Source organism: Acinonyx jubatus, chromosome B2, assembly GCF_027475565.1.
Source record: "Acinonyx jubatus isolate Ajub_Pintada_27869175 chromosome B2, VMU_Ajub_asm_v1.0, whole genome shotgun sequence".
NCBI lineage: Eukaryota > Metazoa > Chordata > Mammalia > Carnivora > Felidae > Acinonyx > Acinonyx jubatus.
The window spans coordinates 138,758,017-138,785,377 of record NC_069385.1 but is presented as its reverse complement, the minus strand read 5'-3'; the positions used below and the strand labels follow the sequence as shown (position 1 = coordinate 138,785,377).

The following is a 27,361-nucleotide window of genomic DNA, read 5'->3' as shown; positions in this document are numbered from 1 at the left end:
TTAGAAATATGCATCGACCCAGCAAAAGCAAATGCCAAAGTTAATAAAAATAGAACATTAGTACAGACCTCCTGCCTGTACCTAAAGGTGAAAAAGCAAATTAAAAATTAAATAATTAAATTAACTTTGGTGAGGTTATGCCTCTTCAGGTTACTTAACACTCAGATGACATATGGGAAACATTACCAAAAAAAAAAAAAAAAAGTCAAGATGACAAACATCTAACATACTCGGGTAAAACAACATGACTGAATAGAAGCTTCCAGAAATTAAAGCAGGCATCCCTGGAAAACAGTCCCAGCACTCAGGACTAATGACTGCAGATGCCTACTCCCCAAAGCTCAAAGTGGAAAGGAGGATTTGTGTGGCATTTTGGCTCCTTTCCCATATCCAAAATAATCAGTTGCACAAAGTAGGTTTAGTCCCAAAACTGTCTGGACTTTGTTCCTTCACCAACATCTGGGTTCAGCATGATTCCTGACCTCTACCTCAAACTGGTGATTTCAAACACGAAGAACCTCACTGAACAAGAAAGTAATGTCATAAGTCAAGGCCACGGGAAACACAGAAGCCAGAATTAGCAGAAACACCACGGAGCAATGATTCTGAGGTCCTTATAAATGCTCCTAAATACTTAACACATTAAACCTGCTTCTCAAAATCGAAAATTTAAATTTACCTTCTCAGATTAAAAGTACTCATCTTCTTGAAGAGAAAGGTAGTTTTCAGGAAGCTAAGTGGTCTTATTATATAGATAAAACAAGCTTTTTTTCCTCTTTCTTTCTAGATAAAGGATAATTTTTCTCTCTGCTGTCAAGTTTGGCTCAGAAAACCTGGTTCACAATCTGGGAGACCCAAAAACTAATTATTAAAAAAAAAAAAAAAAAGACGTGTCTTAAACTGACCTACTTTGAAAGCCTGGATAACTTTAAATTGCCAATGAATTAAAGCCATTCATGAGAATGGAGCTTTTGAATGCTGAGAATGTTCTGTGGGGCTCAGTGCAAAGATATTTGGCACAGACGACTATAAATATTTGTAAAACTCTGGGTAAATGGACAGTGCTTGACCACACTCACACCTCACCTCCAGCACAGTAGTGTAGGAGCAAGTTATCTAGGGTGATTGGTTTGGGGGCTTGGGGGGTTATGTTTTCTCCTGTTTGTTTTAAATAAAAAGTTCAAGCAGCCCGATTCCACGACTTGACATCTGTTTTACACTTACATTCTCTATATACATGTGCACATTGTATTTGTTTACTCATCACGACAGTTTCAATTCATCAGAGGCTACTTTAGAAACAGAAGGGTTCTTCTCTTTCCTATTTCTCCAAGTGTGTGCCCACCACAAGGGAAAAAAAGACCAGTCACAGGTGTGCAAGGGTAAAACAGGAGGGCTGTGAAAACGTGGCCTTGGGTTTCATACAATTATCCCAATGGGGCCCATGGTTCTGCTACATCTATCTTTCTTGCCCCCTCCCCCTCCTCAAGATCATTTCAGAAATAGTTACGGGGCTGCTACTTAGGAAAAGGACTAGGGTTGGGAAGAGGGGACAGGGTCAGCAGATGGAGGGAACAGAGCAGTGAGATCTGAAAGGGACCAGGGACCCGGAGGCTCATCTCAGTGCACACTGCAGCAGCCAGATACTTTAATTAGCCAGCAACTCTGTGAAGGCTGGCTGGGTTCCTTTTTCCTCTTACCCACACCCTAAAAACTGAGTCATCTCAAAGTTCATTTATTTTGCTTCTGGGCCTAGGACCCCCCCCCCCCCCCCGCCCCATCTGCTGTTTCATAAATGTGAGATACATTGTTCTTTAATTCAGACCTTGCAGACTTCAAACAAACATCCAGAAATGCCACCTTAGAACACTGATAGTCCTATGGGGACTCCCAGCTAACGTCTAATCAGATACCTGCAGCAGAAAGAAATAAGAAAGTGACCCACGGTAGTGAGAGCATGAAGACAGAGGACATTTTCCCAGACAGGCAAATGCATTTCTGAGAAATCTGAATGTAAGACGTGCATGCATCAGGAGTAGACTCACAGCAGGACCCCCCAAAGTCACAAGGAAAGCAAAAGGTGCCCCGAGGGGAGAAAGCTCAAGATCCCTTTTCTCTGCTGAGACAGGAATCCCTTTCATTTTAACCTAACACTTGGGAACGGCAATACAGGATCCGAGTTTCACTCCGTCTTATCAGCAACTGCCTGACAAAATAATCGCTATAACGTACGGCCAAGATCCCATCTCCTTCCCATCTACGCGTGTCAACACCGTGCTGTGTGCGCTTCCAAACAACGGAAGGTCAACATCGGAGATGATGCCAACTTCTGGTCTCCCCTTAAGAAAGACACCGGGGAGGTCTGACCTAATCTTGCATTTGCCAATCGGTACATTTCGCAGAGGCCGTTTTACTGGAAACGACACCGGTTTCTCTTCGACCTTTTCCAGGGGCGTCTATTTTTCAAAGTTAACAGGTGTCTCAGGCGTTCGGAGGGAATCCCACTGTGTGCGCTGTTAAGCAGAGGAGGCAGAAAAGAAAGCTACAGACCATGGAGTCCGGGTCTCTCCGTCCTCGCCCGCCCGCCCGCGGCGGCTCAAGCGCTCGGCGACACCTACCTGGCGGGAGGGCTCGGTTCCTCCGGGCGCCGCCGGGGCTTCTCAGCAGCCTGGCCCGCGCGCCCCGGGGAGGCGGAGCGGGCTCATTCCCTCCGCGGTCCTCCGGGCTCCGCGGCCCCAGCTCTGCACCCCGCGGGACGGCAGCGGGACCGGGGCGGGGGGGGGGGGGGGGGGGGGTGCAGCCGCGGGCGGGAGGCGGGAGGCGGGGAGGAGGTCCGACAGGCGCCCCCCCGCCCCCCGGCGAGCGGCTGCGACGCCCCGGGCCCCGCGGAGCGTGGAGCGCAGCTCACCAGCGGGGGCGCCGGGAGCCGCGCGTGTATTTATACAGGAAGCCCAAGCGCGGCACTTCCTACTTCCCATCTGGGTCGCCCTGGAGCCGCAGGTGATGCTCTTTTAACCCCGTGCGGGCCCGGCCCCCAGCGCGCCGCCCCCCACCCCCCACCGCCCGCCCCCCCTGCGCTCGCTCCGCCGCCCCGGGACCTCTGCCGCTCGCCCTTCTGGGGCGGCTGCCGCCGAAATCCGGGGCAGGGAGTGTGGCTGCAGCCCTCCGCGTCCTTCATCCTGCCCAGACCGGGGGGGCATTTCCCCTCTTGGCCTCCCAAGCTTGTTGCTTCTCTGCGCCTGTCCTGCCGGGACACCTTCGCCCTCCCTCCCGATCCCGGCTCTTTAACTCGCCTTCTTCTGCTGCCGGGAACCCCCGACCTGCCTTCCCAGAAAACGGTTTTGTTATAGACACGCTTCCCCGCGCGCGTCTTCTCAAAAAACACCTTGTACCTGATTCTGGCCTTTGGGGGCTGGTGAGGAAGTCAGAACGCAGGCAAATCGAATCAGCACAGGCTTCGTTTACCTCCTAAAATTAGAGGCACGCCTTGATGACTATAATTTTGCTTGAAGTGCTTTACGGAAAAATTATGTGGGAGCCCATTGTAACCTAACAGGTTGTATGACGTTAAAGAAAAGGTGACACAAATATCCAGAAACCGTAGGGTAGGGTATGCTATGGTGTGCCTTCCTCACTGCAAAACCTTGGACACTTACTGTGTGTGATGTGGAAAACATGATGATCTATCTGTTCAGTCCCTGCCAACCAGGCCGCCCCCACTCCCACCCCCAGCCCAGGTCACAATCATAGTCCCAAATCTGTCGAACGGCTGCAATTTAGAAATGTCACTGCTCTGATTCAGGAATCTTTCTGTACTCGAGACTCAAGCTCACTGTGCTTTTACAAAGGCAGTCAGGAATGTGCTTCCTAAAAGGAAGGGACCCACACGCCCTTTGTGGAAGGGATCTGAGCATGCCAACAAAGTAGTGGCAGTGAGCTCCGGGCCAGCCAACACAAGTACACTGCTTCTCAGCCCTCTGTGTTCAAGAAAACCTCCAGGTCGAATCCAAGTGTTGAAGAACACAGCTATCTAGGTGCGTGATGGCAGGACAGGCCTGGACCAGTCCCTTAGTAGGGAAAGAAGGGAAGGCAGGCAAGGGAAATAAGACAGTAAGAGAACACAAAGTGAGGAGGGACCCAGAGTAATAGAATCAGGGAACGTTTGAGATTGAAAAGTTGTTCTGGCTACTTTCATCCAAATGCCTAATTTTCAAGGCAAGGAACCCGATGTCCAGAGAGATTTAAGTGGTTGGCTAGAACCGGATACGGGCAGAGCTGGAATGAGACCTGAATCCCTGTTAGGTGAAAAAGGTGCCTGTGAATAACCACCCCATGTGGTCTAACCTCAGATTTAGCAGAGTAGCTCAGGTTCTAAGATAACCAACCTCCAGCCGTTTCCTTAGAGGAGTGACCACTGCCGATGGACTGGAGTCGGGGAAGAGAAACAAACCTCCTTCTGAGAGGTTAGTTTATTCATTGGTGTCCATGCAAAACTTTGACGCCTTAAACCAAAGTTCAACACAGAATCCACTTTTTAAATTATCATGCAGTTAAGTTAGAATCTTTTGTCAACTGGATAAGACAAGAGACTGCTGCCATGGAAACACGTTAAGCGATAATCATGCTGCCTGTTGTGCCAAACGGCAAGAAGAAAGGGGAAAAAATGCATAGTTAAATAACATCTGCATCGATTATTTTCACCATGCAGGTTTATAAAAATCACGTTAAAATTTTAATCCAAGTCAACATGTAGAACACTACAGTATTATGTGAACAACTTTTTCAGATCTGGAATAACATACCTAGGAATAAACGTAAGCAAGGAGGCGAAAGCCCTGTACGCGGAAACTGTAAGAGATGGACGAAAGAAACTAAAGGCACAAAGAATGGAAAGATGTTCTGTGCTCACGGACTGGAAGAATAAATACTGTTAGAATGTGCATCCTATCCAAAGCAATCTACAGATTCAGTGCAATCCTATCAAAATTCTGATGGCAATTTTCACAGAAACAGAACCTACAATCCTTAAATTTGCATGGAACCACAAAAGACCCCCAAAGCGGTCTTAAGACAGAACAAAGCTGGGGGCGCCCCAGGTGGGTCAGTCAGTTAAAGCTTCTGACTTCAGCTCAGGTCACGATCTCATGGTTTGTGAGTTTGAGCCCCGCGTTGGGCCTGCTTGGGATTCTATGTGTCCATCTCTCTGTCTCTGTTCCTTCCCTGCTTGTGCTCTCTCTCTCTTTCTCAGAAATGAGTAAACATTAAAAAAAAATTTTTTTTAATCAGTTGAGCAAATTTGAAAAAAAAAAAAGAACAAAGCTGGAGGCATCACGGTTCCTGATTTCAAGCAATATTACAAAGCTATACTAATCAAAACTCTTTCAGATCTGCCTAATGCGTCTATAGTGTGCATTCATTGATTCTCTCAAGCATTTCTTGATCTCCTCCCAGACAAGCTGCTAGATGCTAGAAAGACAAAGACAAATTGGTTCCTGTCCTCAAAGAGCTCTTAGTCCAGGGGAGGAGTCAGACAAGAAAAGCAATGATCAGGGTACCATGATGAGTGAAATGATAAAATGATGCTCTATGGGAGCACAGAGAAGGGCAATTCAGCTAACGGAAAGGGTTGGTGAAAACAATCAAGAAAGGCTTCCCTGAGAAAGGGACTCAAAGCTGTGTCTTCAAGCAGCCGAGTGGGGAAGGTGGAGAGAGAAGAATGAGCCAGAGGCAACAGACAGGGCAAGGAGCTAGGTGGTGCTTGTCATAAGTCAGAGCAGATGCAGTCAGAATGTAAGAATGATGGCCTGAACCCACATAGTAACAACTGGCACAGAAAGGAAGGGGACGAACAGAGAGAGATTTGGGAAAGAGAAGTGATGGGGCCTGATTGGATGTGGGGGGGAGGGGGGGAGAGGAGCCCAGGTTACGAGTGCCACCAACTGAGAGTAGGAATGGAGGAGAAGCAGTTATGTGGAAAATGATGATGCACTTGGAATCATTCAGAATCTGAGGGGCCTCTGGTACATGCTGGAAGACTTGTCTCATAGGCCATCAACAGAGAGATCTGGAATTATCATCATTTAGGTGGTGGTATGGATGAGCTCACCAAGAGCTGAGATCACCCACAAAAGGTAGCATGCTGTGGGGAAGCAAAGGCTTTGGACCCATCCAAACTCCATTGCCCACTCATTACTGGGTAACCTTAAACAAGTTTTAACATACCCCAAACTCAGTTTTCTCTCTCATCTATAAAAAAGGAATGATGATATTCATCTCCTAGGTTGTTATGAGGGTAAACAAGGGGTTTGTAAAGTAGCTAGCACAATGCCTGCTGACACCACCCAAGTCTTGGGGGCAGTGAATGTCACCTCCTGGAATTGTGCAGTACACAACCTGTTCAGCTGTACAGCATGGCCCTGTCCTGATACATAATAAGAGCTCGGTCAATGTTATTCATCTAAGGAAGGAAAATGGGAAGCAAAAAGAAAGGGATCAGAAGAGAACCCAAAGGAACACCAGGATTTAAAGGGTAGGTGAAAAAAAGGAGCCCTCAAGTAAGGGTGAGAAGGAACTACTTCTTTTAGACCACAAAAATAAATATCACATTTGAGAAGTAAAACCCAGCCACTACGATCTATCAAAATATTTTTTTCTGATCAGTAATGACACGATATTACAACCTGTCCACATGAGACAGCAGTCCTGTTGATATTCATAATAGAGAATCATTTCCTAGTCTGAATTACATACCTCCATAAAGAAAAAGCAAACAAAATGTTCACATTAACAGTAAGTAATCCAAACTGTGACAGGAATCTATTAGCTTGTCATATACCTGAAGTCATATAAAAGCAAAACCAAAATAAATTCAAAGCATATTCTCCCTACATATGAGGCCAAAAATATATCTAGAAATAGAATGACTAGCTTTCTCAACACGTACGTGTAAGATGCTACATAATAATATATACCATACTATATGTAGTATATAATAGATATATATTATATATTATAAAATGCACTGAGGTCCTACATAAGAAGAGAATCAAATGGAATTTCTTTTCAAAAATTTCTTTAATTAATATAAAGAAAAATCGGGGCGCCTGGGTGGCTCAGTCGGTTGAGCATCCAACTTTGCTCAGGTCATGATCTCACAGTCCGTGGGTTCGAGCCCCGCGTCGGGCTCTGTGCTGACCGCTCAGAGCCTGGAGCTTGCTTCAGATTCTGTGTGTCTCCCTCTCTCTCTGACCCTCCCCTGTTCATGCTCTGTCTCTCTCTGTCTCAAAAATAAATAAACATTAAAAAAAATTTTTTTTAATTAAAAAAAAATCAAGATTCACTTATGCAGCTGAAATTACTCTTCTGATACACCTTAGTAGGTAAATTAGTAACACATACCTTAGATGTGACACCTTAATTACATCCTGTGTTAAAACCTAAATTAAAGGAAAAGATTTGTTCTGTTTCAAAAAGTCAGATGAAAGAACACAAGTATTGAGAAACCAGCTTCTGCAATAAAGTGCAATTCTGTCCACAGGAAAACATTTAAGGCAAAGGTCACGGTGTCCTGCTGCTAACAATTTGGCCATTTCTCCTTTCCAAACAGCTATAATTTTATTTGCATTTTTCTGGCGCATCTAATGGTGCTCATTTATACATTCAATCAACATTTACTGAAAGTATTGAGCATAGAACTAAGAGTGAGACACAATACAAAATAAGACTTAAGAACACTACAAAACAATACGATAGAGACTATTCCAGAGATACGCCCAGGATGATGTCCAATTGCCTCAGACTTAATAACAGAAGTTTTCAAAAAGCTAAAGACATGTCATTTGGTTCTACTTCATCCATACAAGAGCATCTCAACATCTCACACAGCAGGTCAAAAGCAGCTGAGCCCCAACAAGAAAAATCTGACCAGAATAATCTCAATCCCATTGCCATTATGCCATGCAAGAACCCACCATGACTCGAGATGGAGAGCTCAACCAGACAGCAAGACTCCAAAGGATTCAGTCGTTCAAGACTCTTAACATCCCACCTACAACAACCACTAGCAAGCTGGGGTTATGGGCCAATGAGAAAATGGAATTCAGCCCTCTTGTTCATCACCTAACTACAGAAATAATTACTGCATTAGCCCTGACTTAAGATTCTGCACTAGACGGGCGCCTGGGTGGCTCAGTCAGTTAAGCACCTGACTCTTGATTTCAGCTCAGGTCATATCTCACAGTTCCTGGGATCAAGCTCCACATCGGGCTCCATGCTGACAGCACAGAGCCTGTTTGGTATTCTCTCTCTCTTTCTCAAAATAAATAAATAAACTTAAAAAAAAAAGATTCTCCACTAGAAAGTCTGACGAAATAGCCTTGAGGATCCTCATATTTGCAAAGATTGCATTAATCCTTCTGATACTAACATCTCTTTCAAATTCCTACATATCAGTCAATGAAAAAAAAAATTCCAAGCAAAGTTCCCATAAGTCATCATCCCAGCCAGTGTACTAGTTCATTGCCCCCTTTCCTCTTCCGACAAAATGGTGAATCATAAAGTCTCCAATGGAACCAGAAGCCAGGTTGAACTAACACATACTATCATCTGCAGTAGATCAAAGAAACCAAAATTAAGGTTGTAGAAGTCATGGCTAGATGAATGCTGGATTGGGACATGTGGGTACCTTGAGGCGGAGGGCTCCTATTCTGTATCCTGCAAGAGAAAAACACCCCCTACACTTGGGAAGCCTATTTCCTTTCCACATCTACCACCTTACACCTGAAGTTCTCCGGATCTTTCTCAGCATATCTTCAGGGGGTATAACTTCCCAGAGCCCAGGCCACAGTACCATCCTCAGGAGGAGCAGGAGGAGCGGAAGGAGCGTCTCAAGGACTGTGCTAGGTACTAACAATTGTAGCAAAAACCATAGACTCTGTGCAACAATGTTTGCATGGCCAACAGAAGGGAATCTGAGAGATCCTTCTTACAAACCCACGTTCCTTAAGTGGATCCTTCCCATTCCCCTTGGACTCTGCAGTGGCATCATTGATGATGAAATACACGAAGATCAGTTTAAATAAGCAATCATCACGGTCATGTGGCAGGTCTTTGCAAAATGCTTCTTACCAAGGGCCTCTCAATGATTTTTAGACTCATGTGATGCCTGACATACGTAACTATACTGATCTCATGGAATTACTAGTTACAAGTAATTAACGATCTTGTAAGGCCAGCAGTGAAGAAAATAATTTACTGCCCAGAGTCCTCTCTGTTCAGATACGTATACATTTTCTCTCTTTATTTCTCTTTATTTCTCTAGGGCACCTAGGGAGCACTCGATGATTTCTTTGTCTGTCTTCCTCAGTAGTCTGTCAGAAGTGTGCCATAGCATCTTTTCTTTCACTTTCCACTCACATCAGCCCCTCACTCACCATGTACTAAAGCTAACAGACTATGGTGTCTTATAAGTATTTTTCTCGGTGCTCATTTAATCACACTGTGTATGCGCTCTCTCCCTCTCTCTCTTACACACACACACCATTTATCTCAGTTCTGTGAAATGTCTATTCATATTCTTTGTCCATTTTCCTTTAGAATAGTTAATATTTTTCCTGTTTGTAGGAGTTCTTTGTAAATTATAGATTTTGCCTGAAATATATTTTACACTTTTTCCAAAAACAAAGCTGATGTGTTGACTTATTTTATGTTGCTACTTCTGTAAAAATGCTTTTTGAAGACAGCCAAAGCATAAGAGACTCTTAAAAACTGAGAACAAACTGAGGGTTGATGGGGGGTGGGAGGGAGGGGAGGGTGGGTGATGGGTACTGAGGAGGGCACCTTTGGGGATGAGCACTGGGTTTTGTATGGAAACCAATTTGACAATAAACTTCATATATTGAAAACAAATGCTTTTTGATTGTACATATTTGGATATGCACCTCTTTTTTCTTAAATAGCTTCTGGGGTTCTCAGGGGTTTTTTTAATTAATTGAAGTACGGTTGACACATATTAGTTTCAGGTGCACAGCACAGCGATCTGACAAGTATATGCACTACAAAACGCTCACCACAGTAAGTGCAGTTACCCTCAGTTACCATATTACAGTATAATGTTATTACAGTATAATTGACTACGTTCATCCCTGTGACTTCTTTACTTTGCAACTGGGAGTTTGTAGCTCTTAATCCCCTTCGCCTACTTTGCCCATCCTCACCTACTGCCCTCCCCTCTGGCAACCACCCAGTTGTTCTCTGTATTTAAGAGTCTGAGTTTTTCATCTGTTCATTTGTTTTGTTTTTTAGATTTCACACCTAAGCGAAATCATATGGTATTTGTCTTTCTCTGATTCATGTCACTTAGCATTGTGCTCTCTAGATCTATCCATGTCATTGCAGATGGCAAGATTCTGTTCTTTTTTATGGCTGAGTAATATTCCATTGTGTGTATACACCACATCTGCTGTATCCATTCATCTATCAATGGACACTTAGGTTGCTTGTATATATTGGCTATTATAAACAATGGTGCAGTAAACAGAGGGGTGCATATCTTTTCAAATTAATGTTTTTATTTTCTTCAGGTGAACATCCAGAAGTGGGATTACTGGGTTGCATGATATTTCTCTTTTTAATTTTTTGAGGAACCTCAATACTATTTTCCACAGTGGCTGCACCAATTTACATTCCCATCAACAGGGCACAAGGGTTCCCTTTTCACGACATCCTCGACAACGCTTGTTACTTCTTGTCTTTTCAATACCAGCCATTCTGACTGGTGTGATGAATCTGAGATCTCATGACCTTGTCGTGGTTTTGATTTGCATTTCCCTGATGAGTGATGTTGAGAATCTTTCCATGCATTTCCCTGATGAGTGATGTTGAGAATCTGGATGTCTTCTTTGGAAAAATGTCTACTCAGGTCCTCTGCCCGTTTTTTTGGTGCTGAGTTGAAGAATTCTTTATATATGATACCTAATATTAGTTAATTAAATTAATGTATTAATAAATTAAACACATTAAATTAATGTATAATGTAATAAATTAAGGTTTCCCACGCTTTAGGTTATACATGTGTGCTTTCCTAGATATCCCTGTGAGATGTTTATGGATTCATTTTTTAGATCTGTCTTTAATCCATTAAGGAATTATCTTTAAATGGTATCAGTTCTGTTATACTTTAACCAGATAGAGAACTACCTATACCAGAACAACATATTAAGTAATCCAGTATTTCTCCAAGGAATTGGACTGCAACATGCATCAGATATTAAGTATAATGTTTTCTGTATTTTGCATTATTTATTCTGAATGATCTATCTCTGAATCTTTTCTGTTCCAGTGGTCTATTTGTCATTTGCTAGGCCAATATTGTCTTGATTATAGTGACTTTATAATATCCTTTTTTTTTAAACGTTTATTTATTTTTGAGAGAGAGAGAGATGGCACGAGCAGGGAAGGGGCAGAAAGAGAGGAAGACACAGAATCCGAAGCAGGCTCCAGGCTCTGAGCTGTCAGCACAGAGCTCGATGTAGGGCTCAAACTCACGGATCACAAGATCATGGCCTGAGCCGAAGTCAGACGCTTAACCAACCGACTGAGCCACCCAGGCACCCCATGACTTAATAATATTCTTATATTTCATACTCTTCCTAGTTTTCAATAGGGTATAATCTATATAAAACTTTATGATCATTTTATGCAATTTTTAAAAGACCCCTGTAGCTATTCTATTTTTGAACTGTGGGAAATTTATATATTATGTATATTTTTATGTTTTTATTATTTAAGGGAATGATTTTTCCATTTCGTGTAACTCATTACTTAGAAAAAAGCTTTCAATTTCTACATTTATCTCTCATCCAGCCATCTCTCTGAGTAGCGTATTAATCCTACTAGAGTGGCTGTTCTGTTTCTGATTTGGTCTCACTTTTGGGGGAAAGACCAACAAGAATATGTGCTTTTTTTCTCTCTTCCATTCCAGTACATATGTCAGCAATATAATTTGTTGTCGCATTTCCTACAACATTAAAGATGATGTAAATAAAAATGCTGGTCATAGGCATTCAAAACTAGATCCTTATTTAATTGGTTTTAGCATCTCACAATATAAAGTTCGTTGTTGGTTTTACACAAATAATCTTTATTATGTCTAATAGTTCCCTTCTATGCCTCCTTAAGAGTTACATTAGGAATATACTGGATTCTACTTAGCAGATTTCTCATCAACAGCTAATATGCTCGTATTACTTGTCTTTTAGATTTTTGATACAGTGGGTTCAGTGCTGCTGGATTTTCTTAAATAGAACCAAATTTGTAACCTGGAATAACACCTTCTTAATCACATTGTATTGTCTTATACTGATATCACAGGTATGCTGGCTTCACAAAGTGAGTTGGGGAGATAACATCTTTTTCTATGATCTGGAAAAGTTTAAGTTAACAGTGCAATTACCTGACTCTTAAAGACAGAATTTCTCATTCAAGCCAGGACACTGTAAGAATGAAAGAAGATGCTAATAAACAGTTGACATCATATAACTTTTAAAATATATAGTGATGGACTAAACAGTTGGTTTCATTACATCGGCGGGCTGACAGAACGCTTCCATTCAAAAAACTGTTTCCAGAAATAAAACCTTAAACAAATAAAACAGCATGCTTATGAATACAAGCATTTAAAACAATTTTTAAACTTCTTTATATTAATTTATCTTAATTTTTAAAATACGGCAAAGAAAATTAGTCTTGGTGCATATTCAAGTTCTTTAATCAGCTTGTTAGTAGCACTGCATCATTGCTATTTTTATGAAAGATGTTATATTTTCATATACAATCCTTTTTTATTTTCTTAATAAAAATTCCTGCAATCTTGTGGCACCTGGGTGGCTCAGCCAGCTGAGTGACTTCAGCTCGGGTCACGACCTCACGGTTCATGAGTTCAAGCCCTGCGTCGGACTCACTCCTGTCAGTGCAAAGCCTGCTTAGGATTCTCTGTCTTCCTCTGTCTCTGCTCCTCCCCTACGCACACTCGCTCAGTAATGAATCAACATTTATTTAAAAATAATTACTACAATCTTCTTTAAAGGTACATTTCATAGTTAATATATTTGAAATTATTGACCCTTTCAATTGATTCCTCTCTGTAGACCATAATATTTTTAATCGAGAAGATAACTCGTCTTCAGTGCTCAAATACCTGGTAAGCTCAGAGAAAACTCTACTACATGAAGTATATTCTTAATTTTTATTTTTATATTGAGACATACAAATATTTAAGCCACAGTGTTTTAAAAGACACTGTATTTTTTGTTTGTCATACCTTTCTTTGAGAAATACAAAAAAAAAAAATTCATCAGAATGAATTGTATCTACTTACGATTCTTTTTACTGGTCCATCAAAGTTAGATACCTTGAAAACACAAACTTTCTAAAATTCAATCTATTTTGAATTCTTGAGGACAACACAAGTGTATCCTATAAGAATAGTATTTGCATCAAAAGGATCTTTCCATCCACAATTCTAGATATCCCAAGTGCCACTACAAAATTTCAAAATTAAATCCTGCATACTGTGTTTGACTTCTTATCATTGACTTGGCTCAGTTCCTACCTTGTAAGGATAGATTCTAGTACCTTCCTGTTTGTGACCTTTTTTCCCATAATTGCAATTTGCAAAACTTCAAAACCTGAATATTTATTTTGCTTGTTTCATTAACTAGTACTTTGATTAAAAATCTCTAGGAGCACCTGAGTGGCTCAGCCAGTTAAGTGTCCAGCTCTTGGTTTTGGCTCAGGTCATGATCTCACGGTTCCTGAGTTCAAGACCCACGTGGAGCTCTGAGCTAACAGCGTGGAGCCTGCTTGGAATTCTCTATGTCCCTCTTTCTCTGCCCCTCTCCTGTTCTCATTCACTCTCTCTCTCTCTCTCACAAAAATAAATGAGTAAACTTAAAACAAAATTCTAACTGGTTTCAAACAAAACACAACCCAAATGATTTTAAACAAAATACAACCCAAATTTAGAGGACTCCTCTGCAAAAAAACAAATGTCAATAAAATCAATTAGGGCTGATTTACAAAGTAGTTCTGCAAACTATTTGTAAAATCTGATCGATATTGGGCTGCAAGGACAGAAAACCCATACTCGGCTTCATCACAAAAATATTCTAGTTCAACAACTTAGCGTATGAAGAAAAATACTTGTAAAACTTGGCTATTTCTATTTCCCTTGCAGTTTGTTCAAAAGAGATAATGACTTCTCTGTGCAATTATATGTGCAAATGTCTGTCCCTCAGACTTCTCATTCTAGCAATTCCATTGTGTATACTCTGACATTGTGCCCCACTAATATGCTTATTTGTGTTCTCGCTGAAAAATAAAGCATTATTGGCACTTCCGGGGGCTGAACGTGAGTATGGGGATTGACTCCAAAGAGGCACCAAGGAGCTTTTGCAGGGATGACAGTGACAGAAGCATTCTAAAACTGAATGGCAGGGATGGATGCACAACTATACAAATTTACTGAAAATCTTCCAACTGTGCACTTAAAATGGGTAAAACTTCTGGGTTATAAATTTTACCTCAGTAAAGCTGTTAAAAAGATAAATTTCATTTTTTAAGGTTTATTTCTTTATTTTGAGAGAGAGAGAGAGTACAAGCAGGGGATGGACAGAGAGAGAGGGACAGAGAGAATCCCAAGCAGGCTCCGTTAGCAGCGTGGAGACTGATGTGGGACTTGATCCCACAAACCGCGAGATCCTGACCTGAGCCAAGATCGGGAGTCGGACGCTTAACCAACAGAGCTACCCAGGCGCGCCTAAATTTCATTTTTTGATGCTAAACTTTTTCAACAAATTTATAATAGAATTCACGGTAATATTAAACATGTAAACTTCCGTGGAATGATTTTCCTAAAAGCTTTCCTGAATTATATGAAAATAATGAAACCATTCAGGTAAAAAAATTAACTGATTTTCTTTGTGAAGCATGTGGTAACATTTACATGAAACTGGCACAGTTGGTGTGTTAAATTCTCTTCTGCTGTCGGAGCCAACAGATCAACAGCAGTGACTTCACCTTTCATGTATGTGTAAGCAACCAAAGTTGAAAATGACTGGAATAGATTTAGAAGAGCCATGCTTCACGGAATAAAATTTAAGGACACGGTCTGAGGCTGCAGGTGTTAAATCTTGATCTTCGGGCAAAGTATTCTTAAAATAATTGCAAACTTGGGGCACCTGGGTGGCTCACTTGGTTGAGCGTCTGGCTCTCAGTTTCAGCTCGGGTCATGATCTCGCAGCTCGTGGGTTCGAGCCCCGAGGAGGGCTCCATGCTGATGGTGTGGGTTTCCTCTCTCCCAATCTCTCTCTCTCGATCTCTCTCTCTCTCTCTCTCTCTATCTCTCTCTCTCTCTCTCCCTCCCTCTGTCCCTCCCATGCTCATGCTCACTTGCTCACTCTCAAAATAATTTAAAAAGTAATAACAACTGCAAATTTTTAAAGTAGATGTGGATGTTGCTTCAGCAGGTGTGTGAATTACACATTCATCCTTACCTTTCTTAAACAGAAACCCAATACTCAACTTTTCTTTAAACTTTGCACTTCTTTAGCTCATTTTCTGCAACGGGGGATTCTTCCAAAGCAAATTTCCAAGTTAGTAAACAACAAAACAGAGAGTTTTCGAGTTACACCGCACAAAAATGACGAAATCACCACCCGGAGAACATTCAGACTTCCCACACTTCACGCTGACCGCACCCAGGCCCAACCTGGCAGCTTCGTGCTCTTGTAGGCCACGGGGGCAGAGGGGAGGGGAGGCCACAGCGTTGCCGACCGGTAGGCCACATAGCCGGCAGGGCCAGCAGCCTGGAGGACCTTTCCCGCCAGCAGCAGGACTGGGATGAGTTAGTTGTCCTTAGCCACCAATGTAGGAGCATGTTTCATCTTGTTAGCAGGGGCTCTGCAGGCTGCTCTTTACAGAGAGATGTAAGTGAACTTGCATTTGGAGAGAACTTGGTGGGGGCGGGCGGGACATAGGGTTGTAGATAAGCATGCGTTAAGGTAAAAACACTCTTCACCACACGCACTACAGAGATCATACGAAAACCTGTTCTCATGAGGTCGAGGACCACTACCCCGTCTTATTTTAGTGACTGTGAAAATAATAAAGTCCAGAACCAATGCCAGGTGGGACAGGCCGAGCAGGCACAAACTGAGACTTCTGGTGATCTGGTTGAATTTTCTACACGATCCAATTTGGGTCACTTACGTTCTACTTCCAACATTGTCCATTTCTTCTATATTTTCAAATTTGTTTCTACAGAGTTCGGCACAGTTTCCACGTGTATTTCTTATAATTCTTTCCGACTCTCCTGCCACTGTGGTTGTGTCTGTTTCCTTGTTCCTAATCTTGTATATTTTTACTTTTTCCAATTTTTTGTCTTATTTAGCCTTTCTGCTTTTTTTCTATTCCATTAATGCCACTTTTAACTTTATCAGTACCTCTTTTTTTTCTTTTTGAGGGAAGCAGGGGTTTTGTCAGGGTTGTTTTTTTTTTTTTAAAGTTTATTTGAGAGTGAGAGAGCACATGTGAGAGCAGGGAAGGGGCGGAGAAAGAGGGAGAGAGAGTTTCAAGCAGGCTCAGTTCCATCAGCACAGACCCCGACACAGGGCTTGAACTCATGAACTGTGAGATCGTGACCTGAGCTGAAAGCAAGTCAGTCACTTAACCAACCAAACCACCCAGGTGCCCTGTCAGTCTTTTCCTCATGAATAATAATATATATTTACTGTTTTACAGGTTTTCCTTTGAGTAAATTTTTGGGTAATATGCCTTAAAAATTGAGTATACAAGTATAATTTTTATTGCTTTCTAAAGAATCACCATTTATTAGTTTTGTTTTATTTTTGAGAGACAGAGAGAAAGAGAGTGAGAATGAGCAAGGGAGGGGCAGAGGAAGAGGGAGAGAGAGAATCTTAAGCAGATTCCACACCCAGCATAGAGCCTGATGCAGGGTTCTCTCCAACAACCATGCGATCATGACCTGAGCAGAAATCAAAAGTTGGAGGCTCAACTGACTGAGCCACCAAGGCACCCCTGTACAATTTCTCTTTGATTTACTCTTTGATCAAAGGTTTATCTAGGAGAGTATTTCTTAGTTTCAAATGACATTTTGGGGGGGGGGGGTCATATCTTTATTATTAATTTCCAATTTAATTTTTTTAAGGTTTATTTTTGAGAGAGACAGAGCGTGAGCGAAGGAGGGGCAGAGAGAGAGAGGGAGACACAGAATCCGAAGCAGGCCCCAGGATCCGAGCTCTCAGCACAGAGCCCAATGCGGGGCTCAAACTCATGAACCGCGAGATCATGACCTGAGCCGAAGTCAGACGCTTAACCGACTGAGTCACCCAGGTGCTCCTATTAATTTCCAATTTAATTGGATTATAATTAGGGAATGTGATCTTAAAAATCTCTACTTTTTGTATTTGGTATGCTTTTGCTTTGTTTTTATCCAAGTGGGTTAATAAGTGTACTACTTAGTACACTTAGTACTCTAGTAACTGGAGCTTGGAAAATCGCACATCTCCAAAGAAATGCTCCCTTATATGTGTCTTGGTGATGTGCCCTGGTAGCCTGCCCTGCTCACCTAAAGACTAAACCCCAGTGACAATGGTCACGTCCCAGTGTCCCACTGCAAAACCATCCTAACTTGCCAATCTGGAACCATCACACCTCTAAGTAGAAAACAAGGCAATTAGTTATCTTTAACAGCCAGACGATTGTATCACTTTGGAATTTAATCAAAACAAACCAAAGGCATGCAGTGCTCCTGGATGGTGCCCAGCAAACATCTAGTTCAAGTTTTCGTTTTCCAACCTGGGATCTCAACTCCTCCCCAGCATAAGTAGGCACTGGGAGACACCAGACAAACCCGCTGCCCGCCTACAAATCCAGGAGGAAAACATATTTGTACATGTCAAGAGTGGCTCGGCATGATTCACAGAAACCCTGAGGTGCCAAGGGGCTAGAACTATTTTTAAATGTGAGCAACTGCTAAAACAGGTAGTCCCACCAAGGCTTTGAAATGTCTGTGCTCACATCAGATCGGCCCTGGTGATCTAAGACTCATACAATGAACACACGGAATAGAGGAAATCTTGTTTAAAATCACCAAGGAAATTCCAAGCTCTCACCAAAGAATTAGCGGATATTTCAACAAATATACACTTGGAGACAGGGTGTTGGTTTGTTTTTTTTGTTTTTTGTTTTGTTTTGTTTTACAGTTTCTCCCAAAAGTTCATAAAGTGGAAGCTTCTTGAGGTCTGGCACCATTGGGGGAAGAAACACATTATACTGTTGAGCGCCTACTGTGTGCCAGGCAAGCTACTTTGTACTAAGTATTTTGCGTATATTATCTTTTTAAATTTTTTTTTAATGTTTACTTTTGAGAGAGAGAGAGAGAGACACAGAGAGCATGAGTGGGGGAGGGGTAGAGAGAGAGGGAGACACAGAATTCGAAGCAGGATCCAGGCTCTGAGCTGTCAGCACAAAGCCCAGTGCGGGGCTCGAACTCATGAACCACGAAATCATGACCTGAGCCGAAGTCGGACGCTTAACCGACTAAGCCACCCAGGTGCCCCTATTATCTTTTGTATTTTCACAGTAGTCGTTATAGAAAAATGTCTAAATCTAATCACATTTTTTTTTGGTGGTAGTATATTCTTTTTTTTTTTTGCTTTTAATTTTATTTTTTATTTTTTTTAAATTTACATCCAAATTAGTTAGCATATAGTGCAGCGATGATTTCAGGAGTAGATTCCTTAGTGCCCCTTACCCATTTAGCCCATCCCCCCTCCCACAACCCCTCCTGTAACCCTCAGTTTGTTCTCCATATTTATGAGTCTCTTCTGTTTTGTCCCCCTCTCTGTTTTTATATTATTTTTGTTTCCCTTCCCTTATGCTCATCTGTTTTGTCTCTTAAAGTCCTCATATGAGTGAAGTCATATGATTTTTGTCTTTCTCTGACTAATTTCACTTAGCATAATACCCTCCAGTTCCATCCACGTAGTTGCAAATGGCAATATTTCATTCTTTTTGATTGCCGGGTAATACTCCCTTGTATATATATACCACATCTTCTTTATCCATTCATCCATCAGTGGACATTTGGACTCTTTGCATACTTTGGCTATTGTTGATAGTGCTGCTATAAACATGGGGGTGCATGTGTCCCTTCAAAACAGCATACCTGTACCCCTTGGATAAATGCCTAGTAGTGCAATTGCTGGGTCATAGGGTAGTTCTATTTTTAGTTTTTTGAGGAATCTCCATACTGTTTTCCAGAGTGGCTGCACCAGCTTGCACTGCCATAATCACATTTTTTAAACGTTTTTTCAAGTTTATTTGAGAGACAGACAGAGACAGAGACAGAGCACGAGCAGGGGAGTGGCAGAGAGAGGCAGAGAAAGAGAGAATCCAAAGCAGGCTTCACACTGTCAGCGCAGAGCCCAACGCAGGGCTCGAACTCACCAAGTGTGAGATCGTGACCTGAGCCGAAACCAAGATTTGGATGTCTACCGACTGAGCCACCCAGGTGCCCCTACACTTTTTTAAGTTTATTTATTTATTGGGGGTGGGGGGGGGTAGGTGTGGAGAGAGAGAATCCTAAGCAGGCTCTGCACTGGCAGCATGGAGCCCAACATGGGGCTCAAGCTCATGAACCATGAGATCATGACCTGAGCCAAAATCAAGAGTCAGATGCTTAACCGACTGAGCCACCAGGCGCCCCTGTTTAATCACATTTTTAAATGATTAGTGGCTGATGTATCAGAAAAGCCTTGTTAAAATACTGATTCAGCTACAAAGTCTTCTCGTGATATAAACTATTTAGGGTTATATTATGACTCCAATATTTTGTCAGGTAGAATCCCCTAAAACTTTTAAGATCTGTTTGTGATTTCAGCAGACTTTCATTTCGAACAGCGACCAGTATAGCCACCCAATTTACTTTGAAGTCATCGTTACAAAAATTAATTAAGTAGTAACTCATCTAATCCTTATGAGATCCAATCCCAGCTGGTATTATACCATCCATCAGTGCATCACAGAAGTAATTCTGGCCAATGACCTAAGTGATTTTTTTTTATTGGGCACAAAATTCAAAGGAACGTATAACCTGCCTACCTTTTTAGATTCATCTTCTGCCCCTTTCACTTTGCATCTGTGTCCCAGCCACACAAAACTATTTTCAGGTGCTCCAAATCTCACATTCACTAATTCCTCTGGCTCTCCATGTGCCCATTTTCCCCCACCTCTCCCACCTGATGAACAGCTCCTCCGTCCCCAAAATGTGACTCAAGGTATAACTTTTCTGGGACACACCCTCTCCATTTCCACTTGCCTCCTCCCCCACGAGGAGAGCTGGCCTCCTCTGGTTTTCTGTCCTTAGTACACACAATGCTCTTACCCTGAATGAAGCAACTCATTCGGCAAACTTTTATTTAGCTCCTATTGTCTACGGAGATCTTTATTAGGTGCTGGGAACACAAAAATAAACAAAACATGCAGTGTAGGAAAAGTCAGACACGTATACCAGGCAGGGCAGTGCCCCAGTGTTGTGCCATCCGGATCCCGGAAGGCGGCTTTGTGAACCCCGCCCTGCAGAACACGGAGAGCCTGGGCAGAAATGTGGGGAGCCAACAGAGAGGGGGCTGGGCAAAAGGAACTGCATGAGCGAAAAGAGAGAGATGGATGGCAGATAAGCTCTACTGATGGCAGAAAAAATTTCTCCAGCCAAGGCATTCCATTAAAAATTAAAAACATTTAAAAAAAAAAACTTTAAAACTACTCATTTATAAACTTTCCAAGGGATAATAAAAGCAGTTAATCATCAGAGAAAGTCACCTCTAGCTTTATTCCTGATTGTTCAGACCCAGTGCTTTCTTAAACACAATGAGGCTCATTAGTAACATGTTAAAACTTTCAGATTTTCTCTAAAGACAAAAAGGTGATTTTATGACTGCCCTGAGAAGCAGGAATGAATAAAGATAAATAGTGCAGTTGTGTGAGACAGTAATGCAGCCGACCGAGGAACAGGGTGAGGAAAGAAGACTCCTTCACCTCCCCGTGTAAAGGGGAGAGAGAACAAATCAAGACAAATGATAGAAACTTTGGTGCAAGGATCCTAGATCATTCTGCTGGGATCAGGGGTCCTCCGGTCAATTTGGCTTCCTTTCCTATGACCTAATTAATCTGCAAACATAAAGGCTGAAGTTATGTGGAAAATCACCAATCCCAAATCGTATCCTCTTTGACCCACAGAAGACAAAACTTTTCAGAGTCATCCATATTATGTTGTTGTTACATAAATTCTGAAAAACAAAACAAACGAAACACTTCCGATCTTTCCAACCTTTAATTTTTACACATCCTCGTACAGGATGTTGTGCTACCCACCTGTGGCTACTAAAATCGGAGATGGGGAAGCAGAAATCAGAGCTCAAAAGAACACGATAAACTTGAGTGGCCGCCTGTCCTTTCCATGCTCATTGTTTCCGTTCAACAGTTCAGACCGGTCAAGATGTTCTGTTGATATCACATCAACTTAGGGCTCTCATCCAAAAACATAATAAATGATCCAAATGAGCAGGATGCAGACGTTGTGATCTACACCATGCCTGATTTATACAGGGCCTGGTTCTATACTGCGTTCAGAAATTCAGATGAAGGCGGAAATGACAAAGGCGTGGACAACGTACACCTTTTCTGCAGGGACTGAGCGAAAGGCATTGAGTACAATGCTCCAGGTTTAGAATAAACAAGTCTTTAAGCAAATTACTGCATGCCCATTACAAACTGGGTATAGAGGAAGGACAGTTCCAACCCCTGAAAACAAATCAGAACCTGTTACTACAGCAATGTTACCGCATCAGACGCTCTCACAAACATCATCCCACGGAATACTCACAATACCCTTTCAGTTGGCTTTATCATCCCCCTTTCATAGATGAGGAAATTGAGCACTGAAAATTGAACAGACTTCCCTGGGGTCAAACAGGCAGGTACCGGCCCAACATGGACGAGCGCCTAATAACCCGGTCAAGTGACTCTCTGCCAGTGCTCCTGCTTCCCCAAATAAAGTTAGGGGTGAAATCAACCCCCCTTGTTTTCATACCAGGAACTTTTTTGTAAGGAAGACAAAAATAGAAGGTTGGTATAAAACATTTTAATTCTACTTCTTAAACATCTACTCAGGGCAAAAGGCCAGGTGTTTTGCCCGAGCAAACCAGACAATATTCCTATCTCAGTGGAAGCCCCATCTTAACCAAGAAGAAAGATAGCAAACATACATTGGGAAGAGAGTCCAACAACTCTGAGTACATTAATTGTCAGCATTGGCCTCCTGCAAGGAGGAGGAGGCAGGTTTCCTGGAAAAGTGAACAGTCAAAGTGTATGACTCAAAGACTATTTCAGTACAAGATCCTATTTCAACCCTGTTGTCCATCTGTTTGCTGAGAATGTAAAGTTGTCTGGGTCCAAGTCAGAGGAGGAGATGAAATCATCTACTAAAAACACTTATGCAGGATCCCCATGAAGGCACGTTGTGATTACACAACAACCAGAGGCCGGTGCCTGCCTTCCTGTTACCTGTCAGGGCTTCCGTGCAGTCACGATGCCTCACCCCAGGGAGGTTAAGTTCAGGGATTCAGCTAAACAAATGGGGAATGCTGTAGAATTCATCATGAATTTTTTGTAGGCTACTCGAGGGGGAAAAAAAAACTCAAAGAAGTACATGCAAGAAAGAAAAAGTTAATAAATATTTTACACACAGGCACTCACAACAATACCTATTTATCAAATGTGGCAGTCACTCTTCTCTCCCTGGTCCTCCTCCCCTGACTCCCTTATCCTTTTGAGAGGAGTCACAAAGGACATTAAACTCTCTACTCTCTACTCCTATCCTTCCTTTTGTGACATCTAGTACACCTGCATCTTTCAATACGTGGAGCCACCCTCAAGCCATCACTTGCATGCCTCCATGGTTTCTCTCTACCTCGTTTAGAGTGAGAGGAAGTGAAGGTTCCAGAGAATATCGAATTTTAGAGAAGTTCAGGAGAACTAGTATTCGGGAAACTAATGAAGTCAAGGCTTTAGGCACAAAAGAGTCCAGACCCCAATTTTAAGAGCAAGTAAATTATGAGATAATAATTAGCATTTCAGCTATGTTGTAGACCAAATGATCATTTACGGTATGGCTAGAAATGTAAACTACCAAGTATAATATCGTTTCCATAGTAAAATGAGTTCTAAGTTCTAAACAACTGACCCACAAACAAACTTTTGGAACACTTAGCATTCATTAGTTTGGGTCACTTACCAGAAAATGTAACAATAAATTTTTCCCCTTGAGTTTCTCCTCACAGCTGCAGAAGAATATAGAAAGTATAGGTGTCTATAACTGGGTGATTCTATTTGACCTCCTTCCTTAGAAGCTCCTTCAGTTGAGAAACGACCTGGACCATTTGTTCCTAAGAGCCCCAGGTGAATTTCTTCCCACTGTGCCTAATGAAAGTAACTGGACCCATTTCTAGATAGGTAGCGACTATAGGGGAAAGGGCTCTCAACATTATCATAAAGAGATAATAAGGACAACAGTTTGGGAGAGGGTTTTATTCACTTTATATTGGCAAAGAAAGTCAGTAGTTTGCTGTACTGTAGCCCAGGGCAAAAGGTGAACTCCGATGGCAGATGATTTCTTCTGAGCAGATACTGCAATGGTATTCCTGTGTGAGTTGTGTGTGTGTGTGTGTGTGTGTGCACGCGCGTGTATGTGTGTGTGGAAAGGCAATTAAGGTATAAGGAACAAGACTGGAGGGACAATAATGACGTGATGTACTTCAAAAGGGGGAAAAATTGACATGACAACACATCAGCCAAGTCTGTCATAGACTTCTTTTCTCTTCAAAGAGCTATAACCTTGGGTCAAACCTGGAGTAGAGGGACTCTTAGACTTCTCCAGGTAATAATTAGAGTACCCAGAATGGGCTGTAGTCAAACCAGATGAGTGGGAAAAGACAAGAGTTAAACATTCCTACCAGTAAAGGATGTTGCCTTCAAATCCCATGGCAGTCATGTCTGGACGATGTAATTCTGCCTCCTTGGTTAAAGCTGACTGGACCCAGAATAGATGTCTGTCTGCAGCAGAGCCAATCAGATTCTCTCTGCCAGGAATTCAGAATTCGGATTTAGGAACAGCTAATCTCTGCACTTGGTTGAAGCCGTGCCACAGCCATATTCTATCATCTATATGAGCTACAGAAAAATCCAGAGAAAGCACAATAAAGGAGATGCAATAGAGGAGGTAACGTAAGAGTCAGAGAAAGAATGATGGCTTTCCACTTCTCAGTTCCAGTTCCTTCCAGAAGCCACTTGCATTCCTATCTTTGAATTCCTCAAGACACTCCTGGTCCTTAAAGCAAATTGCCCGTTTTTGTTAAAGCTAGTTCAAATTTACTTCAGTTATTTAAAATCAGAAACACCTTGAGTAAACCACATTACCATAAAGTAAGTCAGTATCATGCTATGAAAAGAACATAGACTTTTGAATCTGCCAATGCAGTGTTCAGATCTTGGCTCTACTAAATACAAGCTGTCTCGTCGAGACTACATTTTCTAACCTCTTTGAGCCTTGATCTCCTCACCCAAAAAATACAGATAATGACTGCCATGTGTAGTTGTAAAAATCAGAAAACACATCTAGAGGGGCACCTGGGTGGCTCAGTCGGTTAAGTGTCCAACTTCAAGCTCAGGTCATGATCTCATGGTTCGTGGATTTGAGCCCCACAACAGACTCTGTGCTGACATCTCAGAGCCTGGAGCCTGCTTCAGATTCTGTCCCCCTCTCTCTTCGCCCCTCCACTGCTTGTGTTTTCTCTCTCCTTCCCTCCCTCCCCCCCAAAAATAAATAAATAAAACATTTTTTAAAAATATCTAGAACCTCTGGCATGTGGTAAATACAAATGAAATGATAACTCTTAGAATTCCTTGGGACAGTAGTCATGGTGGCTGTAATGGCATCACCATGGATATCTCAATAGGAAGGTTATATATAGAACTTATGAATACAGAAAAATGTTTTCCTTAAATTTTTCGGTTTACAGAATAATTCGATCCAAGGTTTTTTTTGTTTTTTGTTTTTTACTGGGATACTCCAGTATAGGCAAGTATAGCTTGATTTTAAAATACTTTTTAATGTATCATCTATTACAGATAACTTCTGTATTTATGGGGAAAGTCCTAAGGAAATCCCTCCAGGAACTCTTAACCACAGGATCACTTTTTTTTTCTTTTTAAGTAAACTCTCCACCCAACATAGTCTGGAACTCATGACCCTGAGATCAATAGTCGCATGCTCTACCCACTGAGCCAGCCAGATGCCCCCACAGGATCATTTCTTTACCAATTCATCTTCTCCATCAGCTTACACAATAGAGAAATGGTTCTAATCCCTGTGGAAATCATAGACCCTTTTGAGAAAGGAGAAAGCTATGAGTTCTCCCTTTAGAAGATTCATGTCCATATGGAAAATGCTGCACATTTCCCAGTGTGCATAGTTTTGTGAATGTCATGCATGAATCGCTAAGAACTGAACAGTCCAATAAGCCTCTTTATCTGGAATTTCTTTAAACAAGTCTGCATGTAAGGAGTCAGCATGTATCCCTAGATATACCCCCACAGACAAGAGATAACTTGTATTAAGTACCCCTTCCACAACTCCCATGCTAATACCCTTACTGAAATGCAATAGAGCAGGTCCCCACTTGTCTGGGAGGGGGACTTGGATATTCCAAGGTCGTCTTTACATACTCTACCACAGCACTTACTCACTGTATTTTAAGCACTGATTTGCATGTCTCCCATCCTAAGCTGTGAATGAAGGCAGAAAATGTCTTTCATTTCTAGGATTATACTTCATATAGTAAATATTCAATACATGTAAAATAAATAAGCATATGGTATCTTATAAATACAAACTATGATTTGTGCTGATCTTTGATACGACTCAAGAAATAGAAAATTCAAGATAGTGTGGGGGCGCTTTGGTGGCTCAGTCAGCTAAGCGTCCGACTTGATACTGGCTCAGGTCGTGATCTCGTGGTCGTGGGATCCAGCCTCGAGTCAAGCTCCATACTCACTGGGCATGATGCTGCTTAAGATTCTCTCTCTTCCTCTCCCTCGGATCCTCCCCTGCTCTTGTGCTCTTTCTCTCTCTCAAAATAGATCAAACTTAAAACAAAATTCGAGATAGTGTGCAAGCAGTAAAAGGACTTTAATCCAGTTCAGAACATTCCCCAAAACATCACTTCTACAACCCTACTGGGGCTGAAGAAAGTTTCTGCTTGGTCGATTCTAGAGAATTAAATTTTTGGCAGTGGAGCTCTACCCAAGGCACAATTTCTGGTCTTCTTTCTCTTCTACTCTAAGTCATTTGTAAGTTATATACCACCATACACACAAACATGCAAGCACACACATGTACACAGCACAATTAAGTGTCGGATCTTCATGGAATTGTCCTGCACCCCAATCAGCCAAAATATATTCACTTGTTGTTTCTTATATCTGTTAAGAGTAATGTAGCGGTAGCAATAAGAAAGAGAATTAGAATAGGGGCACCTGAGTGCCTCAGTCGATTAAGCATCTGACTCATGCTTTTGGCTCAGATCATGCTCTCACGGTTAGTGAGTTCGAGCCACACATCAGGCACTGTGCTGACAGTGTGGAGCCTGCCTGGGATTCTCATTCATTCCCTCTCTCTCTCTCTCTCTCTCTCTCTCTCTATCTCTCTCTCCCCTTGTAAAATAAATGAATAAGCTTTTTAAGAAAGAAGAATTAGAATATAGACATCTCAAGGCACTGCCCTCAATAAGATTTTGGATGAAAACCAAAAATAAACTAGAAACAAGTTAAAGATAGGTAATAGAAAACGTCAGCTTTATCTCTATATTATTATTGCCTTGAGTTGTAGATCATCTAGATACCACCTTCTTACTCAAACATAGCCTTTTATTCATTCATTCAACAAATACTAAGCAAATCCTTGTGTGGCAGGCACAGTGCTAGACCCTAGGGATACAAAGGTAAACAAGAAAGCCAGAGAGCTTCACTTCACAAAGAGAGAACTGTCTTTCCTTTCTAGCAGAAAAGATCATTTCTTAAAAGTGATCATAATAAAACGTTTGAGTGCCATGCTAAGAGATGCAGATACTACAGAGGCACTTGGCTGGAGCCCAAATTTAGTCTAATTTGGAGCAATGGTTTCCAAGTGTGGTTCTCATAAAGGCAGCATCAGAGCTACCTGGTG

The 27,361-nt window shown here is 42.0% G+C and overlaps 1 protein-coding gene across 5 annotated transcripts in view; it reads right to left on the bottom strand.

The window, feature by feature from the left end:
- The window catches only part of RNF144B (ring finger protein 144B), a 182,643-nt gene that overhangs the window by 77,292 nt on the left and 77,990 nt on the right, over nt 1-27,361 (bottom strand). Inside the window, exons 1-2 of one of the 5 annotated variants that reach the window (XM_053223200.1) lie at nt 2,619-2,788; nt 2,368-2,513 (exon numbers count right to left, since the gene is read on the bottom strand). The exons of 1 other annotated variant lie outside the window; for it this stretch is intronic. The gene's annotated coding sequence lies outside the window, so the exon portion shown is untranslated. Of the gene's footprint in view, nt 1-2,367; nt 2,514-2,618; nt 2,789-3,392; nt 3,527-24,092; nt 24,219-27,361 lie in introns of those variants that run through there. 3 more of the 5 variants (XM_015088097.3, XM_027040396.2, XM_015088095.3) reach the window with 3 other exon arrangements.